We start from the raw sequence: 21,907 nt of genomic DNA, 5'->3' as shown, positions 1-21,907 counted from the left end.
GGAAAAATAACCCTAATGTTTGTTTGTTTTTTTCTTTAAATTGGCACAAAGGAACCTAATGACAAGACTACAGGATGTATGGTTCCCACTAGCGTACATAGCTACATTTTTAAAAATGAAAAAAGCACCATTGATTAGTCCATCTGAATATGTTTTGTGCTTGCATGAATCTTGTAGAATAAAAAGGATTTCGCCGATGATGAGCACGTTTCCACTAACATCTGCTATTTTGGATTTATGGTGCAATATTTCAGGTTAACAGCTATTGAAGCACTTTAAATGACCATACAACAATACAAAGACGACTTGGGAGATTGCTCTCTGCTGGTTTGGAATAATTATTGTAAATAATGCCGTTTTAGTTGAAGTCTGAATCACTGTCCCCAGCATTAGACGCCATGCACGCAACAGCTAAGATGAGTCAGACCTGTCTCTATTAATTTTTAGCACTTAGCATAGCTTAATCCTTTCTTTTTAATTTATGGCCTTCTGGGAAAACCATTTACAATTAAATAAAGTCTGTGTGAAACTAATTAAAAGTGGTGGCAGAGAAAACTGCAAGTCAGACTCCACAGTTAGATCAGTCTCTCATAATGCAGACTGTCTGAAAGGAATAACAATGTGACTCCTGTACTGCACATTTTCATGTTCTACTCTCTGGCCTTCATCATTGTGATCATTCAAACACAAAATTGAGAATAATAATAGTATCATTGCTGCCAAGTACCAACCTCTCTGTTCTGACGTGACAACTGAAAGAATTCAGAAGCCACGGAAATTCAAGTGGCGAGGACTTGAAAAGTCGCTCTTGATAAGTCAGATGATATAAAATCAGCATAACCTTTGTATAGCCACACAAATCCTTGTTTAGGGGTAAATGACCCAAATATAATAGAGCCAAAAAGTGAAAATGTCACAAAAACCTGACCAGTTAGAACAGAATTACCACCCTGGTGTTCAAACAGTGTCATCTGTGCACTGTGTGCATGTTAGCTACTTTGCACACATCTACCTGATTTGACATGAAGCATTCTGAATATTCAAGCATGCTAATCAAACTGATTCTTGACGTCGAAAGGATAAGTGAGAAAAATCACCCTCTGTAATGTAACCGGCTGAAAAGGATGAGAGACGGCAACAACACAAAGGCAGAGGTAATTCATCAAAATGGTAATTAAGGTCACACAGTCAGGATTCAAACTTCTTTATCTTGTTTTTTTACAGAATAATTGAGGGAGTCATTAGCTTCAAATTGTGTCCATTTTCTTTTGAGCAGGTCTTTCACAGGTCTTTCAGATTACAGAAAAGATTATATTTATGCGCTTCGGACAAGACAGTATGCAGCTTGAACATCTCAGTCAAATCACTGTTGCTGCTGGGGCACTGATGTAGTGATAGAGGTCCTCCGTCTCCAACAGAGTTTGCTTATATGAGGTGGCTCTCTTCTGTGAATGAGTTTGAGATAGGAATGGGACAAAATCTAAATATATAATCTATAGAACAAGATATTGCCTCGCTTCCTCTTGCAATACATTATCAATGCTCGTCTGCCAAATATCGGTATTTTCTTTAAAACATGTCGGCCCTGTGAAAGGATTTCAAGGACTGGCCATGGAGAAGTTTGTGAATTTTCCTGATCTTGTAAAGGTTATTTTTTGCTTTTTGTTAAAAGCCTAAATCCCTTTATACAGATATTCAATAGTTAAACGTAGCGGCAGCTATACGGCAGGGGAAATCTGTAAAAGGGGGTGGCACTGGCCATCACAACTTATACGGCTTTGTTGGTTAATGCCACAAAGAAAAAACAGATTCACTTCAGCAGTCTGCAGGTAATGATGAGGACAGTGGTGAGAAGACTGAACGATCAAGGAGTGTTCTGCTGTTTTGTAGCGCTTACATGGACTAACTAACTGCTTTTGTTTGGTGCAAGAATCCTGCTTCAGGTTTGACCAATTTGAAGGTTGAACCGTCAGACAGAGAGCAGAAACCTTTAGAAAAGTTTAAATAAAATTCCTCTAACATGGTTATCGACAGTGCATATGTAATTTTTCCCACTGCAGCCTCTCAGGTGTGCACTACTTGATTGCCTGCACAGCAAGAAAAAGCCCAAAAAAGTTAAACACAATCGAAGCAAACAGGTGAATGTAGCGCTGAACAAGAAAGGGAAAGGATAGAGGAGGAGAAGGGAGCAGAAAGCAGCACGGATCCAATTAGAGGTGCACTCCTGAATGTTATGTGTGACTGCGAGGTAAATTAGAGCACAATACATTATTCATATGGTCAGGCTGGACTTCAATCAAGGCATTTATTGTTGTTTAAAGTTAAACAGAATGAATAGCAGCAATGTTACAATATTTAAAATCATTCTGAACAGCACGCTACCCAGGTGGTAATCTTTGGGCTAAAAACTTAGCCAATGTGAGGTGTCAAAAACTGCAGTTCCTTGAATGGCCACTTGAGGCTCAATCCAAAAGCGAGCTAATCTCATAGACCAGTGGTTCTCATTTGGCTTGGAGCCCCCTACAAGCTGCAGCTTGAAAGACAGCTTCTTTTGATAAAACTGGGCTTGTAGCACATTGTCTACCTTACAACGACAAGGGAAAGACAGGTTATTAATGCCAGAGAAGTCCGAATCTGTGAATATCTTTCCAACTTGACCGAACCGTGTTTCGTTTCCTGATGTCGCCATAATATGCTTGGTTTTTTTTGCTGTCATTTGCTAGCATTTCACCACAAATAACACATTTGGCCTGAATTCTGTCTTCTCCTTCAATAAAGCCAAATTTAGGTAACTCTCAAGTTATTAGCCGACACCAGACATAGTTCTGTCATTGAATCAAACTGTAATAACTACAGTCTGAGGTCAATCCACGTGTTAAAATGTCCAACTTTGCAGGCCTTTTAGAGCAAAAAATTTGTGTCTATATCTGATTTCTGCATTCATGACAACTAAACGTGGGTGAATGTTTATATAACTCACCTGTTAAAAATGCAACAGATCCTGGTCGCCTCAGGCCCACTCGCTCCACATCTTCCATTTTTGGATGAGGCTAGAGTTGGTAGATCAGGCACCGTCACTACTGCTCTTTGGAGACCTATGGGTGAGATCTCACAGGGTTCGTCTATCTTCAAATTGCAATGAAACTCAACTTTGACTTTCTGCTTTATGTATCAAACATCAAGAGTAAAACCTTGGGAAATCAGCTCACCGTTTTACATTTTAGAATAAAACAACATATTTAGGAATTAACAGATTGTGTGCTGTTGGGGTTTTTTAAACTAAGGATTCATTAGTCAATCAACCTGTTGTGTGAGTTTGAATTTAGTCGTTCAACTTGGAGCCGCTTGACATCAAATTCTCTGGATGATTTTTGCTGCCGTTCGCCTCTCGTGGCGGTGCTTATCAAATAAAAGCTGGTGAAGTGAAACTAAGTCAACTAACCTGCAGCGAAGAAGACAAGCTCTCAGAAAGCAGTCGATGGTTCAGACAGCAGGGGAAGCAATCAGGGAGCGAATTAATTGAACTGACACATTAAAATTAAATAATAATGACAATACACACACAGACCACAAGCAGTAAATAAACCCACAATTCTTTCTTCTTCTGCTACATAAAGCTGCAATGTTCATAAATGATTGTCTTGCGATACATCGAGCATCGCTGCATCTTAATGCAATCACTGTCGCGGGCAACACGTCCTGACAGTATCACATTGAAAGGTGTAGCCAGGTGTTTGCTGTGCAGCAGAACTCTGCTCAAGAAAGAAAACAGAGAGCTTGATTATCTCATAGAGAATAATCAATAAGAATAACCTCTGACTTCACGTTTAAAAGATCATTTTGTTGATATTAGTCTTGAACAAAGATGCGTTTGAAAGGGAGCTACTTTTAGGCAGGAGACCAAACACCAAATGACAGCAAATAACTGTGACAAATAGCATCTGTGTAAAGTGTTCCATTTAGTGGAGATGAGCAGCATACGGGCGGCAGTCTGAGGCAATTAATATTTAATGTTCAGACAGTCACAGCAACATAATTCACCGCAATTATGTGCAAAACTCTTACACGGCCTGCGACACAACAGTCTGTACCCCTCTGCTATATAATAATTTTGATTATTCCACTTGTTTTTGACAGAGCTACTGCAGTTGCGTATGTCTCGGAAGACTGACAGCAGCTTTAAGGATGTGTGACTGGAGCTGTGGTCTGTAACAGGACATTGATGGAAGCTGCACGAGCCCACGGGCTGATCTAATCTCGTTTCATTTCCGTCTTTTGTTCCAGTTTTCCTTGTTTTTAATTTCTTAGAGGTTAGAGTGATTCCTCAGTGGAAGGCATCAGATATAGTCATGGTCTTTGTCAAACATCAGCCAGTGTGCAACACCGATGCAATACTAATGCGTGTGCAACTCGGATGACTTTCACCTGACAGAGGCAGAGGCGGCCATCTTGCCCAACTGAGGGACACAAACACAACGACAAACAGGGAAAGAAGACTATTATATGTAATTTGCATGCTCATGATCAGGAATATTTTCCAAGAGCGGCACATTAATAAGCGTCTTTCTGCCTTTCACGCTATGATTGGAGGCTGAATACTTAAAGAGCACAAAATGCTATTAAAGTATTCAGAGTCCTTGTGCATTGACAACATGATAAACAGCATTTTACAAAGAACACAAGCACAACTGACAGATGGATTTTCATAACAATCACGTAAGAAAACCTGATTAACTTCCATGTTTCTTTATTTCTCCTTAATCAATAGAGCAGTCTGGTGTGCAGTCTACAGAAATAGTTCACATGTCTTGTCTTTTGAGCGAGTGCATTAGCGTTATGGAAGGCCCATTCACACAAGAAGAAATGTACTGTACACAAAAGCCATCAGTGGAGTGCTGATCCATGTTGTTTCTTTTGTAATGTACTGCTATTGATTTGGCAATAGCATGTGGTAAAGAGGCACGCCGACAGCAGCGTGTAGAGTGTGGAGCTCGGTGCTGAGAGGGCCTCTCTCTTTCAACTACAGGGTGGCTTTTAGCTGCAACGCACGCTGGGTTTTTCTAAGGAGTTTCAAAAAGCGTCTGATTCATAAAACTGGGAAGCAGCGAACCAAAGCAAAGACACATCAGAGCGCAGCAGATGAGGATCTCTTGTATTGATTGTGGTAATGCACTGGATTGACTGGACCGAACCAGCGTTGAATTGATGCATCAGGGGGAATTTGCCGCACTGTGTGTCGGCAGAGGAGCAGACAGCATGTGTTCATGTGTCTGTTGTTCTCCCAGAAACATTGCGTTTCAGAAAAGCGCCAGGCTCTTGGGCGCCATGCCATGTGTCAGATTGTAGTCCTTCAGGTGGGTCTCTGAAATGTTTGATAGCCTTCTGGTTCAGTAAGTCCTCGCACGCGTGGAGCTCACTCATGAAATCACCTGACTCGCGCACAGAGAAATAAACACACACAAACACATCCATATACACATCCTGCTGTATTCATCAATCTGTCAGTTAAGATATTACAATCGATCGACTTCAAACACTTATTAAACCACAGTCCATCGTCCAATCCATCATCCTGTCTGTGAGGCCATCACTGCAATAAATGTAGCAAATAATGCGCCAAAGAAAAACCTGAAAGTAACTATAAAAACAAAGATTATTCAGTGCCTCTAAATATGTTTTCACACACAGAAACAACAGCGACAGTGTAGGCATAAGGCCTCCCAGATCGGCATTGACAGGTGACTTACACATTACGTGCATGTTCACACAGCAGATCACCAAAGTCACAAGTTTTTATTGCATGATTGTTTGCGTAGACCAAAAGTATCATGTAAATTTACAACTTTTATTTCATATCATGTTTTGCAGAGTGTTCACTATTTAAAAATGCATATTAATGTATAAAAGCTGCAATCCTTAGGTGCCAATTTAAGAAAGTTATGCACACTTTCTTAAAAAAAATATTGCAGGTCATCAAAATATCACATATTACTATTCTCACTGAGCACGTTTAACCAATCTCAGTCCTGATCATTACTACCAAATATTCACTCATATACAGGATTTTAACCTCTAAAATCACAGTTTGTTTACACAATGCCACTGATTTTCTATGTTAAAACACACACAAATATTTATTTGCCATATACTAAATGACAACCTTTTTTTATTATTAAAATTACAGTTTGGAATATGTCAGTGATTAGCAACAGTATTAAAATTAATGTTTGTTTTTTTGCTTAGTGTAAAAAAAAAAACACACTCAGGACCTTAAAGACGAAAATGTGTTGTAGTTTACTTATGCCACATTTTATTATTTACTCTACACTTAATGTGCTTTTGAATGGAAAAAAAACTTGAAATAACTAGCAAAAGATAAAGTTGTTTGATTATGACAGCCAATGACTTTCAGCAGAACTGAATGTGATGCATTTTTTTTAATGCAGTGTCAGATTTGTAATAAAACTCAGATGCAGGGTTAAAAAACCTCATCAAAATATTTGTTTACATAATGCTAATGTTTGTTCATGAAAAAACATTAGAATGAGTACTTTTTCATAAACTTAGTACAAATCGGGAAATTTGGGGGAGATTATCAAGTCTGCAATCTGCTGGCGATTTGCAACAATGTTCATTTTGATGCATTATCATTTTTTGAGCAGTATGAGGTTATAGAATGCCATGAAAGAGTCCACTGTTGTTCATTACTCCCATCACAGTTTGTGCTTCCTGATTGGCCTTTATATTACTCTAGAAAAGCACAATTGCAGTATCACTTCAAACAAGTAAAAAACATTTATTCTCGAGAGAGTCCTGCCACACTGCACCATTAGCAATAGAGATTTTGAGGCATAAACTGTGTCTTCATATTGCAAGGTGAAGAAATAACTGTCTTTTAGCAATGTCAGTTAGCTTAGCAAGCTAAAGTAAAGAATAGCTACTAGTTCTTAGTTACTACGGGACATAACTTCATCTCTAGGAGCACATTTTTAGTCCTCTAAGTGCCTTGGTCTCTGGTGGTGACAGATAAAGGGGGAATCATTTGTTAGATCCTTAACAGATCTGTTGGGTCAAGCACATCTAGTATCAACTCTGTCAAGCCAATAGGTCCCAAAATTACAGATTAGTGTTGTTTAAATCACTCTAAAACTCATTTACTAAAGAAAAGTAAGATAAAAGTGGCCCTTGACAGGTCGAGATGTTTTCTGCCTTCTACTTAGCAGAAGCCAAACCCTCTCAGCAACAACACAGCACAATAAAGTTTATCTACTGTGATCAGTGACTGCTGTGTAGAAATCACCTTTAGACTTTCATTTTGTGTTTGACTTTATACAGCGTCGTCAAAACTCGTCTCCACCTCCACAGAGAAACAAACCTGTCAGCAGACTTTCATTTTGGCACTCAAGGTGAACGCCGAGCTTTTCAATTAGAGAAAAGAATTTTCTTCTCTGTTGCAAACTTGTTTCTGATTTAGTCTGATAAGCCGGGTTTATTATTGCATTAACACCTTGCCAAGTGCAGCCTGAAGTGTATTTGCACGATTTTAACACTTAATTGAAACGAGGGGGGGAAAAAACATGGCAGCGAAAAGAAGATGCAATCAATATGACGCTGAGATAAAAATGCTACAAACCTTGTATCACCTTCTCAATTCAAGAGAAACAGCAACAAAATCAGACTGAAAGCCTATATCACTGCTGTGCCCATAAAAAAAAACAAGTGACACCATGAAGCCACTAAAGCAATAGAAGTGGCCACACGAGCGATATTGCAAGTTTTAGCCAAGCATGCACCCTACACCCTCAACAATTCGCAGAACAGCAGAGCAAATACATTAATAAATAAGATTGTTTGATGGTTTCAGATCTTAATAAGCCACGAGAACACACTCGAGGAGGGAAAACATTTATATTCGGGCTTGCAAAACAATCTGACATTTACAAAGAAGGATTATCATCTTCCTGGCTGATAACAAGAAGCTAGTCTCACACATATTATTGTCTCAGCACGAATTCTCTGTTTAAATGCAGCGAAAAAATAACATGATGAAACACAAATAATGTGGTTGTCTGTTTAGTGCTTTAAAATCTGAACATATTTCAAACTAAGGGTGTACAGTTTAAAAGCAAGCCAAAGTCTAATTGGTAGGCCTTGAAATAATTACAAAAGTTAATTAGCGTGTACTATTTTTAGCATATTTATTGTGTTTGAATAGGTTATGACAATGCAAACTATAATTATGTGCCAAATTTAATAACCTTACAATTAAGCCAATACATTTCCCATAAAAAATGTAAATCCAGTGCTGATGTACTTCCTACAAACTGATCAATAACACAAAAATGCAGGAAAATCCTCCAATGAATGTAACACTAAAATCCGATTTCTGCATTAGTGCACTGGTAGGAGATTAGGAGGAGGCTGGAGATTACATGCAAAGATAAATGGTGCTGCTGACAAAGTAATGATATTCAAATATCCAGCTGCTACTGTTACAAGACTGGAGGGACAAGCAGGAGGAAGGAGCAGTCAGACGACTTGACCAAGAGCGAGTGAGAGGGGAAAAAAAAAAGGTTCACAGAAGAGAAAGATGGAGGTGGTTACCTGAAGCATTGGTGGATTCAGCCTGGTCACTGCGTTGTTTAGTTTAGGGATGACTCAAACCCAACAGATCCTAAAAGACCCAAAAATAGAAGGTGAGAGTGACTCAGAATACAAAAGACATGCATAGCTGTTTGTTTGCTTTGACTTGAGAGACGACTCGGAGCATTAATTTGGAGAAGTCAGGACTCCACTGAAGAATCTTCCTGACATTTATATAATACAGTGGCAAGCTGTAATTCCTGGGGGTAATTCAGACATATGATATTGATACTGGAAGCTTCACCGTGCGAGCTGACAAGACGGGTTGCTTAGGTTTGTTACATATGATCCTCGGGAAGTTTTTGAGACCGTCATTGGGACACTACAGTTGAAGGATGCTTATTTCACTCATATGTCATATAAAAAGAACCTTATGGACACGTGAAATACGATTATAAAATATACTAAATAATACATTTAAAGTCATTTGAAATGCCTCTGCGCTTCCAAAATTTAATATGACCTCAAGTCATAGGCGTTTCTAGCCCATTTTTGGGGGTGCTCAAGCACCCCTAAATTGAATCCCAGCACCCCTAAAGTTTGAGAGATATTTTTTTTGTATTGCATGTCCTTGTTTTTTTTAACAAACCAGAAAAGTGTAAACATCATACAGCGCTTGGTTGATACGTAATGTTTTAACAACAAAAATACAGCACTCCTCTCCCCCTATCTTGCCTCAAAAATGGTTTGATCCCGTCCAATTTTCCCAACTTGGGCTCTGAGCCTTTACGCTTTACCTGCAGAGCTAAGCGCTGCCTCTCACAGAAGGACATGTTTCGTAGCAGTGCAAGTACCTGGTTTAAATCAGGATACGTGGCACAATTCTTAACTTCTACCACTCAATACCAACACATTCTTATCATTACAAGTCCTCGTTTTTGCTGCATTTAATCACAGGTTACTGTTTATGTTGTTAGGTAGGAGTTAGCAGACGTTTTTTCTAGCTAGCAAACGTTACAGGTGGTCAGTGTCTGTTTGAACTGGACTGAGACAAGCCAGCTGTTGTGTCAGTGCATGTGTTAATATTAAAGCCAAGGTGCTACTGACTAGCTAACTGACTGGATGCCCATTAACATTATAACTCCTATTGTGTGTGTGTGGACAGACAGACAGACAGCCTCATCATGGACATAAGACTTTTTAAAAAGAGCCAGGATCAGGTAAGAGTGTAAGATCAAATGGTTTATCTATCATGAGTAATGTTGTAAGTTGGATCAATGTATCAGTGTTTATGTCTCTTATTAGATATAAAATGCATTGTTTGGTTAATTGCCTTTAGGTTGACAGCACAAAGAGAGAGAGAGAGAGGGGACGTTATTTATTTGTATTCTTATTGGTATTTTTTCATATTTATGTAATTTTTCATCTAGTTGAATACAATCTATTTGTGTATGATTGTCAGTCCAAAGAGGGAGAGACAAAAAGGGGAAGGAGAGGAGAGAGTGCAAGGTCAGGAAGAACCAGGTAAGAAAACAGAGAATAGAGGCATGCAAACAGCACCTGTTAAGATGACAAAGAAGAACATTCCATTCACAATATAATTTTACATACATGTCATGGAAGTTATGTGTTCTCCCCACAGTAAATGCTTTCCAGAAGCACACTTAACAGATATCAGTGGACTTCAATTTAAACAGGACCTCTTCATTACATTTTCCTAATTATCTGTATGCTTTAATATTTGCTTAATTTCACTATACAAGGAGGAGAAGAATGGGGAGAGACTCAGGAAGATGAGAGAGAGCAGACCAGGGAAAGAGATGCTGTGCATCGCATTTCAAATAAAAGTCAAAATAAAGTCCAAGGTCCATATTTGGTGTTTTTGGTGCTCAGTATAGGGGGCTGGTTTACTCCAGAAACATACATGCTATTTATGTGTATGTTAAGGAGCTGCTGCATCTAAATAAGTCACTTTTCCAAGAAATTAGTGTTGTGATAGGTTTCTTTTAAGATTCCAGAGCATTCCTCCTTTGCTGTGACTCAGCATTTAAATATCCTTTATTAGATTGGATGGTTTAGTCACAGACTTTTTCAAAAAGTGTTGCTTTTCTTTGACAAATGTGGGAATGAAATTGTACAAAACAGTGAAATTTATCTTGCCTGGCCAGGCACCTCTGGGTGCTCAGCACCCTTAAACATTTGATCCTAGAATCGCCCCTGCCTCAAGTTATGATACTAAACACATGAAAGTAAGCACAATACAAGCAAAGAGAGAATATATCTTCACCTACGCATCAGAAAGCACACAGAGAAAGTGAGAGGACCATATTCTGAAAAGATGGGCTACAACACGGGCAAAACTGTTTTCATAATTCCCTTATGTTCTGCCTCTTTGTGTGTGTTTATCAAACGGAGATATTTCTGGCTTTTATTTTAATGAGGCAAAGCAGAAAAGGCTTCCTCAATCTATGGCTATAATAAACAGTCTGAGAAACTCAAATCTAGGGAAAAAAGCAAGGTAAAGTTAACTACTGCTTAAAGTTTTGCACAATCCACCGCTGCAAGAGGCCGAGCAAGAACCAGTGTTTTCCGAGCTGGGGCAGACTTGAGTTTAAAATAATTGTGAAAAATACGGTGATTACTGAAATGGTCTAATTTTCAAGCAATTTTTGTTGAAGTTCAGGTTCACGAAAAAAAAGTTGAAATAATTTTATATAGACAAAATGACTCGGGGATTGGATTGAGCGCAATTTTCAAAATTACCGTTACCAGGTGTATTTCCATCTTCTTGAGCACATTTCTTGCGGTACTGTAAAGTCTGCATGTGTGTGCCACGTTTGTAATTGTGCCCATTCTCCCCCATTATCAGTTCTTATTGTGTGAGATACTGTATCCCTGAGGTTTAAGAAGTTGTGTAGTTTGGATGGAGTGGGAGGAATATGAGCTGTTAAAGTGTCTAAAGTGGCCTGATTCAGACGGTTTGGGCTTCACCTCCAACCGAAACCCCTGCAGCTTTTGGTTGATCTGCAGTGTATCCACCTGTCTGGGCTGAGGGGGGATGCTGGATTTGTTTAGATTTTCTACCATAAATCCATGCCATTGAGATACATGGATTTTGATGTTGCTCCGGCAAAGAAGAACAAAGAAAGCAGATAGCAATGAAACACAAAGGAGACTAACAGAGCCATTTCTTGTTGTCCACTTCACATATTCGAGAAGCAAGGCAACTCTATAATTATTTCCTGAATGCAATATGGCTAAAAAGCAAATTTATCTTGCTCCTTTGTGGCAGAAGAATAAGCAGGCAGGAGCGGAGACGAGTGGTTAGAGGGTGCAGAGAACAAATAAGGGGTAAAAAAAATAAAAGAGAGAGAGAGAGAGAGAGAGCTGGGGACAAGTGGCCGAGGTAAGATGGAGCAGGAGAGGTTGAAAGGAGCACAACAAGAGAGATGAAAGACTGCCAGAAAATTGAAAAGGACTGAAAAGAGACAAAAGGTGAGCTGGAAAGGGAGTGAGCAATGAGTGGACAGAGTAAGAAAAGTACAAAAAAACAACCCCCAAATAAACAAAACGAAAAAAGTGAAAGAAAGAAACAAAGAGAGGTTGAGAGAAGCAGAAAAAATGAGATGGGAGAAACATTTGCAGGCAGCCTTTCAGTCAATCATAATCTCCTGGGTGTTGGATACAAGCGAGAGAGTGCAATTTTGCAGTGGTTATCATTATCATCACAGCTATAATCATAATCAGGGTAATTCCTGTGTGGCGAGATGGAAAGGCGGATGGCAAAGGGTGATGGAGGAGTATAAAATGTCAGATAGCGGGAACAAGGACATTACTGGGTGTAACCATGGTGAAACGCACAGAGACCGAGATGCAGTGGGTTGATGAAGGTAAAAGAAGGACACGAGGTTCAGAAAATAGACGGTTAAAATAAGCATTAGCCTCTCCTAATTAAATCAGACGGGTACAATAGTTCTCAGGACACAATAGAGCAATAGCAATGTAATGAAAAAATAATATAATAAGCATTTTTGGTCGGCTGTGGCGGAGAAAGAGACCATTTTAAAAAGGACGCTGCTGTCGCTACCTAGTTATTACTCAGTTTGTAGAGCAAAGCCGCGGCTGTCTGCTGTTTAGTTACTACCACCACCCCCAGCACTTTCAGTAGGAATGAAAATAACACTATTAATAATGATAATAATGATAATAATCATCCTCCTAATTACCACAGATACTACTGCACCAGGCTCTCTTTAATATACGAATAAACACAAGGTTTAATTATAAAATTCACAGATTTTTGTTCTGTTCTGTTAACTATATACATTTTACAAAGTTAAAACTGTAATCTGTTACTTAATTGATCAAATCCAGACCAATTAGAAAATGAGAACTGCCAACTAAAAGTAGTGCCTCATAACAAAAATAAATAAAGAACTACAACTGCAATACTCTTTAAAACTGCACTAGAGAATTTCCAAGGCCACTTTAGGTGTAATATAATATAATGAATCATAGAATATAATACTTACTGACACTCGGAATCTATGGCCATTGTAAAATAGGCCAAATTGGGTTAACTAGGAAAAGTGGAAATTTAAGTGAAAAGGAGTAGAGAATACCTCTGAGAGGAGTCAGCAGAAACTAAATTAGAGATGGCACCACTGATAAAGTTCCACCGACTCTAGAGACTATAAATGTCCAGAGAAGTGATGTATTAGTGGTACGTAGAATACAATTCCAACAGTTCAGACATGCACAGGCGCCTGCGCAGATACACAAGCTAAGCACACAAATACACTGATGTCTGAGATGTAGAAAATTACAGATGACAACCTAACTGTTCGATTCATAAAAAAACAGAAGAAAATCATATTTCATAACATAAATCTCATGTATACAATTAGCCCCACACAATGAAAAGAAAATATAATTATAGAGAGCAATTAAGAGTTAATTATACAAGAGACTAAGAGAGCAGAGAAGTGGTCTCACACAGACCTCACTTGACCTTCACTAAAACACTCACAGTTCGGCATTTTAAGGTCGTCCAGGAAGCCCAGCAGGTGCTTCCCACCTGCCGGCACAAACACAGCTTTGGTTTTCTTCTCTATTTGGCTCTCCACGATGACCTGGTGATCAGAGGTGGTCTGGCCAGAGATGGAAACACAAAGAAGAGACGGAAAGAAACAGTGATTTAAATCCTTACCAAGCTGCCATCTGTTCAAACTTGGCCTGTGTTTATTGAAGTGACACTTATTACTGAACTAAACTCCATGACTCCATCATGTCATCAAGTTTTTGCATTGGAGACCGATGAGAACCACAAAAACTGACCTCACAAATAATAGGCCAGCTCAAAGTGAACATCAACAGTAGATTTGGCTGCTGTCCCACGGTGTAGTTCCTTCTAAATCTAACTGTCTTTAACTTCTTCTTAGACATAAAATAAGTATCATTACCTACTCTTAGCTTGCTGCAAATACAAGCCAACCACGGCTAAACAGAAAAAAAATGTAAGGAAAGTCTCTGGCGATTCAAGAAGCAAGCAGGTAGCAACAAATAATTTGAAAGTATCTACTTATCTATCTATTTGTGGCTGAACTTAGTTAGCCAAAACCACCATGACATCAGGGCTTTTGACAAACTGAAAGATTAAGGTCATCTGCAACATCTCAGATTGCATTCAGAAGATTTTCCTGCTGTTCATTTACAGTTATGGGAAAATGTAAAATAAACATAAGTAGCTACATATTTTCTTCATACTTGATCAAGCCCACACTTAACACTTGTTGACAACGTTCTTATTTACAGAGGAGGTATACTCAAGCAAATGATTCATTAAATAGATTTTTTGTAAACATTTTTTATTATTCCAATAAATAAACTAATTACAAAAAATAGACAAGTGACGCAGACAAAGCAAGAACATAACTGCACCTTCAATAATGGCTTTGGGATCAGGTACCAATGATTAGAACCTCTATAGGGAGTGACAGATGGAATGTGTCTCATTTAAACCTCTGCAATATAGAGTCTCTTTGCGATTGAAGTGTTTGGTGTCATTATGTCAAGATCTAAAGAGCTCTTCGACACTACATCCACATTAATATGTATTAATTTTAAAGCATCACATTTAAACTAAATGCTCTACATCCAGCTGAGCATTTCAGTGCATTCTCTGTGCATACTAACACGCTTGAATACTGGATATACGGGATATAAAGGTGCCAGAAAAAACATGAAGCAGGGGGTTGGTTGCTCAGTTGGAGAACATACATCCCACCAGTGGTTAATCCTGAATTAACCACTGGTAGTCACAGTATGTTTTTATTTTCTTTTTCAGAAAAAGGTCACAACAACTGGACAGTGACGAATCACGCAACAACATGTAGGGACAATAAAGAGCTAATCTGAAAGCAAACTATGACGGGGTCAAATGCATCACAAAAGTCTGCAAGTTCGGGGTTGTGTGGATGCCATTGGAAATATAGCAAAATATGTGAAAAAAAAAGATTGTGCTACTGAGTGTGGCAAGGGGTTTTCAAAAATCTAATTATTTGAAATACATTACTGCACTGTCAGGAAAATCATCTTAAAGTGGCTAAGATTATAAAGAATATCAATTTCCCTAGAAATGGCCATCCCAGCAAATTCAGACTGATGCAAAAAGAAGCCTCCAAGTAACCCCACAACTTCCATCACAGGATCTGCAGGCAACTCATGCAACTGTTGCTGTCTACAATCAGAACAAGAGAGCATGCATTTGACCTGCACTGGAGGCGTGCCAGGAAAAAAGCCTCTGCTGTCCAAAAAGAACATTAGAGCAAAACTACAGTTTGCCAGTGAAAATGTAGGCAAAGTGCAGGCCTTGTAGAATAATGTGCTCTAGACAGACGAATCAATGACAGAGAGGTGTTTAGCTACAGTAACAGTAGACGCTTTGGCACGGACCAAAGACAGCTTTTCAGGAGAAGTGTTTTGGTTTGAGGTTACTGCGCTGCCACGGGGACTGGGCCGATTGCAGTCACTCAATCAAACTCTAACCTCTGCATCAAATCAAAGAGGTGTTGAAGAAACTGTGAGGCCATCTCTCCAAAAGCTTAACATAATGATCCTGTAAGCATACAAGCCAATCCACCGAGGAATGGCTGAAAAAGGCGAAATGGAGGGTTATGGAAGGGTCAAGTCAAAGAACAGATTTGGATCCCATCGAAAAGCTGTGAGAGGGGATCTGAAGCACGTTAAAAAAAATCCTGCAACTGAGGGAATATTGCAGGAAGAATGGTCAAAACTCCAGTAAGATTATGTCAGACACTGGTGGACAATTATGCAAAACAGTTACAAAAAGATATTTCAGTTAAGAGCGGCAATACTTCCATCGAATGGCAAGGGTGTACTCACTTTTTCCACAGAGGAAGATTACATCTAATAATACTTTTGCTGAATAGATGATTGAAAAAGCAAATTTTCCTTGGGGTGTTGTTCAAGTATATCACCTTATCTGGACTACGGTTTCAAGCGGGATCTGTGTGTTAATAGTGAAAAGAACCAACAGTTTCCTCTCGCTTTCAAATGACTGCTAAAGTTATGCAACTCAGTCGTCAAAGCGATGCTTATCTGCTCTAATTAATCATATATTTCAGTAACACAAGTGGGAATTAAGATTATTATAACTGCATTTGCTATATAATGATATTACCCTCAATTTGTAGACAGAGAAGTCACCTATAAGCATGCTAATCAAGACTAAAGCTTACATTCAAAAAGCCCTCTGCAAATGTCGCTAAAACAGATTTCTCTTGTGCATGTAAATATATTGGTCGCACCACAAGTATCCAATAATTAAAGCTCCTTTACAACCATTACTTTGAAATATAGTGGCAAATCTATTTGAGTTCATATGGATTTAAACCTAAATTACCAAACAGCATTTTCCATTGAGGTGTTTGTCACGCCAAAAAGAAATTAATTACATTGAATACTAAAAGATTTCTTTTTTACAGAGCCAACACTAAAAAAAAATAAAAATCTGCCTTGAAAAGTACTATACCATAATCCTGGACACCACACAAAATATTCATTTTCAGAGACAAATAGAGGCTCTGGAGTATTAAAATAGGGGTGAGAGTGGAGGAGTGAGGGAGGAGGAGATGGATTGATACAGGCAAAATGATTCAAGCCAGGTGAAATGCATCAAATTGGAGAAGATAAGGGGAGAATAAGAGAAATTGAGCTATTAAAAGAGGTGCATGACTCGGAGAAGAAAAAACGGAAGGAAGAGAGAGAGTGAAGCACTCAGAGGCTGGAGAGGAAAATGAATAGACGCGCAGATGAACAGAAGGAAAGAGAGTTGATGAAGGATAGAAAGTTGGAAAAGGCAAAAAGGGGGGAAGAGAGAGAGAGCAGGTGTAAGATTCATGGAGAGCACTTATCCCGAAATATATATGAATCTGTGGCAGGAAATGAGACAGATGCAGAGGAGAGAGGAGGGGAAAAATGGCAGGGAGAGAGCTGCCAGGTTAGAATGACTCTCGCTCAGAGAAGTTGCCTGGGAAAGTTTGCTGGTAATGTTGATGGATGGTGGAGGAAGACGGTGGAGAGGCCGTGTGGTGGGGGTTGTGGTGACGGATGGCGATGATGGTGATGGTGGTAAAGGTGGGGGGAGAGTGCCTCCATCATGCCTGGCCCTATAATAGCCCTTCATCAGAGCTGTCCAGCAGTGACGCAGCTCAGCCTAATTGCAGCGCCTTGGAGCAACGCGTCATTTCTACTCTGACTGCAGAGAAGCTGTGATGGAGGTTATTCAGACCCGACACGTGGTTCAATTGAAGCAGATGCACTCACACACACACACACACACACAAAAAGGAAAAGTGGCACATGCACACAAAACACCTGCACTCATTCACCTTTGCATGGCTGCATCTCATGCTGTGAGAGAGGGCAGCTTGTCCAAAGTTATATTTAGCTGACAGGTGAGATGTGTGTTTGCCATCGACTAGTTCACCAGTGTTGCCTATTGGACATACTGGATACATAAAGTAGTACATGCACATATGCATCTTTCAAATGTGCATCTCTCCTATTTACAAAAACCCTTTTAACCCCAGGCTCATTTCAGGGCAACCGTTACTTTCAGGTGTTACTTTGATCATTAGGTTTCTTGCCATACATGCTGTATGTTGCTCTTTTTCAGAACAGTCCAGACCAGGGGTGTCTCCACTATTTAAGTTCAGAGGCCACATTCAGCCCAGTTTCATCTCAAGTGGGTCGGATTGGTAAAAACACAGCAAAATAACCTATAAATAATCATAACTCCAAATTTTTCCTATGTTTAGTGCAGAAAAGTACACTCTGAAAATGTTCACATTTAAGGAATTATCTTTTTACAAAACATTATGAACGACATGAAAGTTCAATTTCAGCAACATTATGCCTCAGTTTACCATTTACACATTACAACTTCCAGATCACAGAGTGTCTGCAAAGGCACAAAACATTTAGTCACAGCTATCTGGAAGTGAACAATATGGTATTTTACTTAAGATAAAAACGACAACAGTCAGACAAAAAAGACACAAAAATCACCAAATCAAGATGAAATTTTACAAAAATGAGATGTCAAATGACAAAAATGAGACACAAAACGACAAAAAATGAGACGAAAGACACTAAACAAAACAAAAAAGAGACAAAAAATTACACAAAAAGTCAAAAAGCGACAAAAAAATGAACACAAGCGAGACAAAAACTACACAAGACCAAAAATGGTAAAAGCGAGACAAAAAACCCCAAAATGGTACAAACTAAATAGTCCCAAACTTTCAAACCACAGTTCGTAGCATAGACCTTCTGTTGTATGTCTTTAGTTTCCAACTAGCTCAGTATCCACCTGAGACAGCACAGACAAAATCCTTGTGTTATTTTCTCAGACTTCAGAGTGCTCCCTCTAGAACCCTACATTGTGTAACTCGTTCCACACGGTTGAATGGTACGTAGCAAACCCACTTATGTTTGTTAAATCAGTGAGCTGCCCCTTTAATACAACAGAATCTCAATTGACCATAATGACTTATTTCCTAAACCTTTCCAAACTACCTTAAACCATAATAGTGCCCTTTGGAGTTTTGTGTACATCTTTCCCTTCTTATGAAAACACATCTAACAAACACACTGAGTGCAGACCTCATAAAAAAACATCTGCGAATCCAGTTTGTACCCTTATACCTGCTCCTGCTCCCAGCACAAAGTCTAAGACACATTTTTCATTAAAATACCAACAACTCGCTTTGTGATGCTTCATTTGAATGAACCTCCCACCTGTGTGCACCTCGCCTCCCACCTGCGCTCTGCACCTGCCGCCAAAATATCACACAGATGCACAAAGTGATTTCCAAGGTCAGGTAATTACCAAACAGTCAGAGCTCTGCTTGGGCTGGCCATTGCACCGCCACTAAAACAGGGCCCTTTGAGTGGAAATGTTGGTCCTTTGTGTGGATGTCCTTATTCTAAAAGGGCAGGGTCTAGCAAAGATAAAAGAACAAGACCTGGCATACACACACGCACACAGATGGGTGTCAAATTAAAGGAAAAACTTGAACTCTTGAACGACGGGTCTTTGCAAATCAATTAGAAGTTGCCCTGAGTGATCACCTTTGTTCTTTGCTGAAACATTTCTGGAGTGGTCTATTCCAAGATGACAATGGCTCCATCCCTAAGGCGAAAGGGAGCTACTGAACAGTTTGACGAGTATAAAAAAAGATGCAAATCATCACCAGACTTCAACCCAATTTAACACATTGTGAGATGTTGGAGCGACGTGTTAGACAGCGCTCTTCACCACCATCATCAACACCAAATGAGCGAACATCTTTGGGGATAACGGTGATCCACCCCTTGAGTAGAGTTCAAGAGACTCAGAGAATCAGTGCAAAGGCACGTGGAAGCTGCTCTGGGATGTGGTGACCCGACACCTTACTAAATCACCTGTCAAATTTGAAATAGCAACTCAGTATAAAGCCTGAGGTGTTGCCTCAGCCTCTCCATTTATAAGAGGACTGAGGCTGTCCTGCAGATATTATATGTGATTATATGTTACCATGTCAGATACACACTGTTCAGCCTGGTTTTCACTTCAGAAACTGTTGCTTGTTGATTTTTGAAAGTGACATTTTATACCCTGTTTAGACAAAACAGACTCTGATAAGCAGTCAGTAAAGTAACTAAACTGACGCACGGGGAAATGGTTGAAAGGATGAGTGAAAAGTGGGAAGAGATGAGACGGGAAGGATAAGAGGGGAGGGATAAAAGCATGACAGGAGAGGGAAAGACAGAGGAGATAAGGGATGAAGGCTCAGAATAGAGAGAGACAGATGAAAGGATGAGGGGGTAGCATGGATGACAGAATGAAGTGAGAGGTAAAGTGGGATGAGAAAAAAAGAGACAGCAGGGTGAAAAGGGAAAGAGTGGTATATATGGGGACAAAAAAAGACTGGGTGAACTAGGGTGAAAAGGCTGGGATCACAATGAAACAAACAATCTAGACAATGCTAGCAGACAGAAAACGATCAATCTGTGGCATTTTTGATGGACTTTTGTAGTGTTCAGATAATATAAGTCAGTCTTTAAGAACAACATGTTAAAATCTAGAGATTCTGCCTGCATTACATATACACACTAACACAGTAAGGAAGTAAAATAGTCTGTGGAGGTGAGGATGGTGACTGCGGTTGAACAAACCTGGCAGCAGGTGTCTGGCAGGTTGCATGTAGCGTCAGGTGCACACAAACACAAACTCACACATATACGCAAACACCACCTGATGTCGGGCACACAAGGCCAGACGGTTACTCACTTGGCAGCGCAGAACCAGCCCTTTGGCAGCTTATCTTCAAAAGAAAACCATGTTTTGTTCCTGGTGTCCACATGGTGAGGGTAAAATGATGTCCTCCTAAAAGAGCTGGCTGCATAAAAAGTTTAGGAAGCGCTGGTACCTGCCAAGAGACGGATTCAGTTTGTTAGTCAAATCGGCAGCAGGAAAGTTACATTTTACTTTCAGTCTGTTATGAGACTACAGGTACTCTTAGCCCCTTAGTAATGTTTAGAGGAAGCTAAGAGAAATGTGAAAAACACACTCAAGTTGTTCTCCCAACTCCCAGTTAACAGAAGGAAACCATGAACACTAACTGAAATGCATTCCAAAACCACAACACCAGGTACAACTCTTTGCAACGTCATTTAAATGCCAAATGCAGCCATAATGCTGCCTTTTGTGGTCTGTTATTTCCTACACATTAAATGCGATGCTTGAAGCCTTCTGATCCACGCCCCCACCTGGTAAATGCCTTAGGTACTGTAGCCTCTTTGTGGTTTCTTGTTCGAGCCAACCGAGTCTTTACACTTGAAGTCCAACACATGAGACAGGACAGTACTTAAAGCCAAGTACGTTCTGAATGGTGCTACAACGCTCGACTACAAGAGACAAAAATCCAAAGCAGTGCTGTCTGCAATGGGAATTGTGGTGCGAGGGCCATGCAAATAGAGTACGTGATGTAGAGAGAAAAATAAAACCTGACAAGTTCAAGAGATTTTATATGGCTTTGTTGTACATCCCAAAGTGTGCACACTTCTACTAACCCACTGCTGGAATCAAAGACGTAGACACAACACTTGGAAACAAAGAAATCCGTGACAACAAAGCTCTCGCCTGATATCAACCACAAAAAAAGTTTAACTTTCTCTCCAAGTTTTCAGCTAAAGAAAGCTGACAGTGATATGAGTGACAATAATACCATAGAAGCCGGATTAAAAACAGTTGATGTTATTTGCAAATCACAGACGTAACAGAGGAAGGTTGTTCAGCGTGTAGCGAAAGATAAAGTAAAGGGTTGAGTGGGGTCGATATTCAGTCTTAACGTTGGAAACAGCAGGGAAAAGTAACATAGTGCAGTGACACAGCAAAGGTATTACAATTCTCAGGTAGGAGCATTTTTATGTTATTCTACTTGATTCTTCCAATTCAGTACTATTAACCAGGGAAATATTCTATACTAAACTATATTTATTTGACAGCTTTAGTTACTGTTCACATATTCAGTGTCATGGCAAGCAATTAATATGAAACACATCAACATAGAAAGACTACATCAGTGGTTTCCAACCTTTTTTGGCTTTTTTACTGAAAGTAGTGTGTAGTCAGGCTTAAATGGGCTAAACGGTTTAATAAGCATTCAATCGGTGCAATATCTCACCAAAAATCAAAGATTAGATAAAGAAAAATCACAAAACTGGAAACATATTTTTCTTCTTTCCTTCACATTCA

At 39.5% G+C, this 21,907-nt stretch overlaps 1 long non-coding RNA gene across 8 annotated transcripts in view; it reads right to left on the bottom strand.

Annotated features, from left to right (window-relative positions):
- The window catches only part of LOC110951096 (uncharacterized), a 78,421-nt gene that overhangs the window by 34,492 nt on the left and 22,022 nt on the right, over nt 1-21,907 (bottom strand). For 4 of the 8 annotated variants that reach the window (XR_007939636.1, XR_007939635.1, XR_007939637.1 and 1 more), the window contains exons 3-6: nt 20,441-20,579; nt 13,613-13,733; nt 8,605-8,674; nt 2,981-3,095 (exon numbers count right to left, since the gene is read on the bottom strand). This is a non-coding gene — a long non-coding RNA (uncharacterized LOC110951096). The remainder of the gene's footprint in view (nt 1-2,980; nt 3,096-8,604; nt 8,675-13,612; nt 13,734-20,440; nt 20,580-21,907) is intronic. The other 4 variants (XR_007939640.1, XR_007939638.1, XR_007939639.1 and 1 more) reach the window with 3 other exon arrangements.

Source organism: Acanthochromis polyacanthus, chromosome 23 (assembly GCF_021347895.1).
Source record: "Acanthochromis polyacanthus isolate Apoly-LR-REF ecotype Palm Island chromosome 23, KAUST_Apoly_ChrSc, whole genome shotgun sequence".
NCBI classification, from domain to species: Eukaryota; Metazoa; Chordata; class Actinopteri; family Pomacentridae; genus Acanthochromis; species Acanthochromis polyacanthus.
This window is presented reverse-complemented; position numbering and strand designations above follow the sequence as displayed.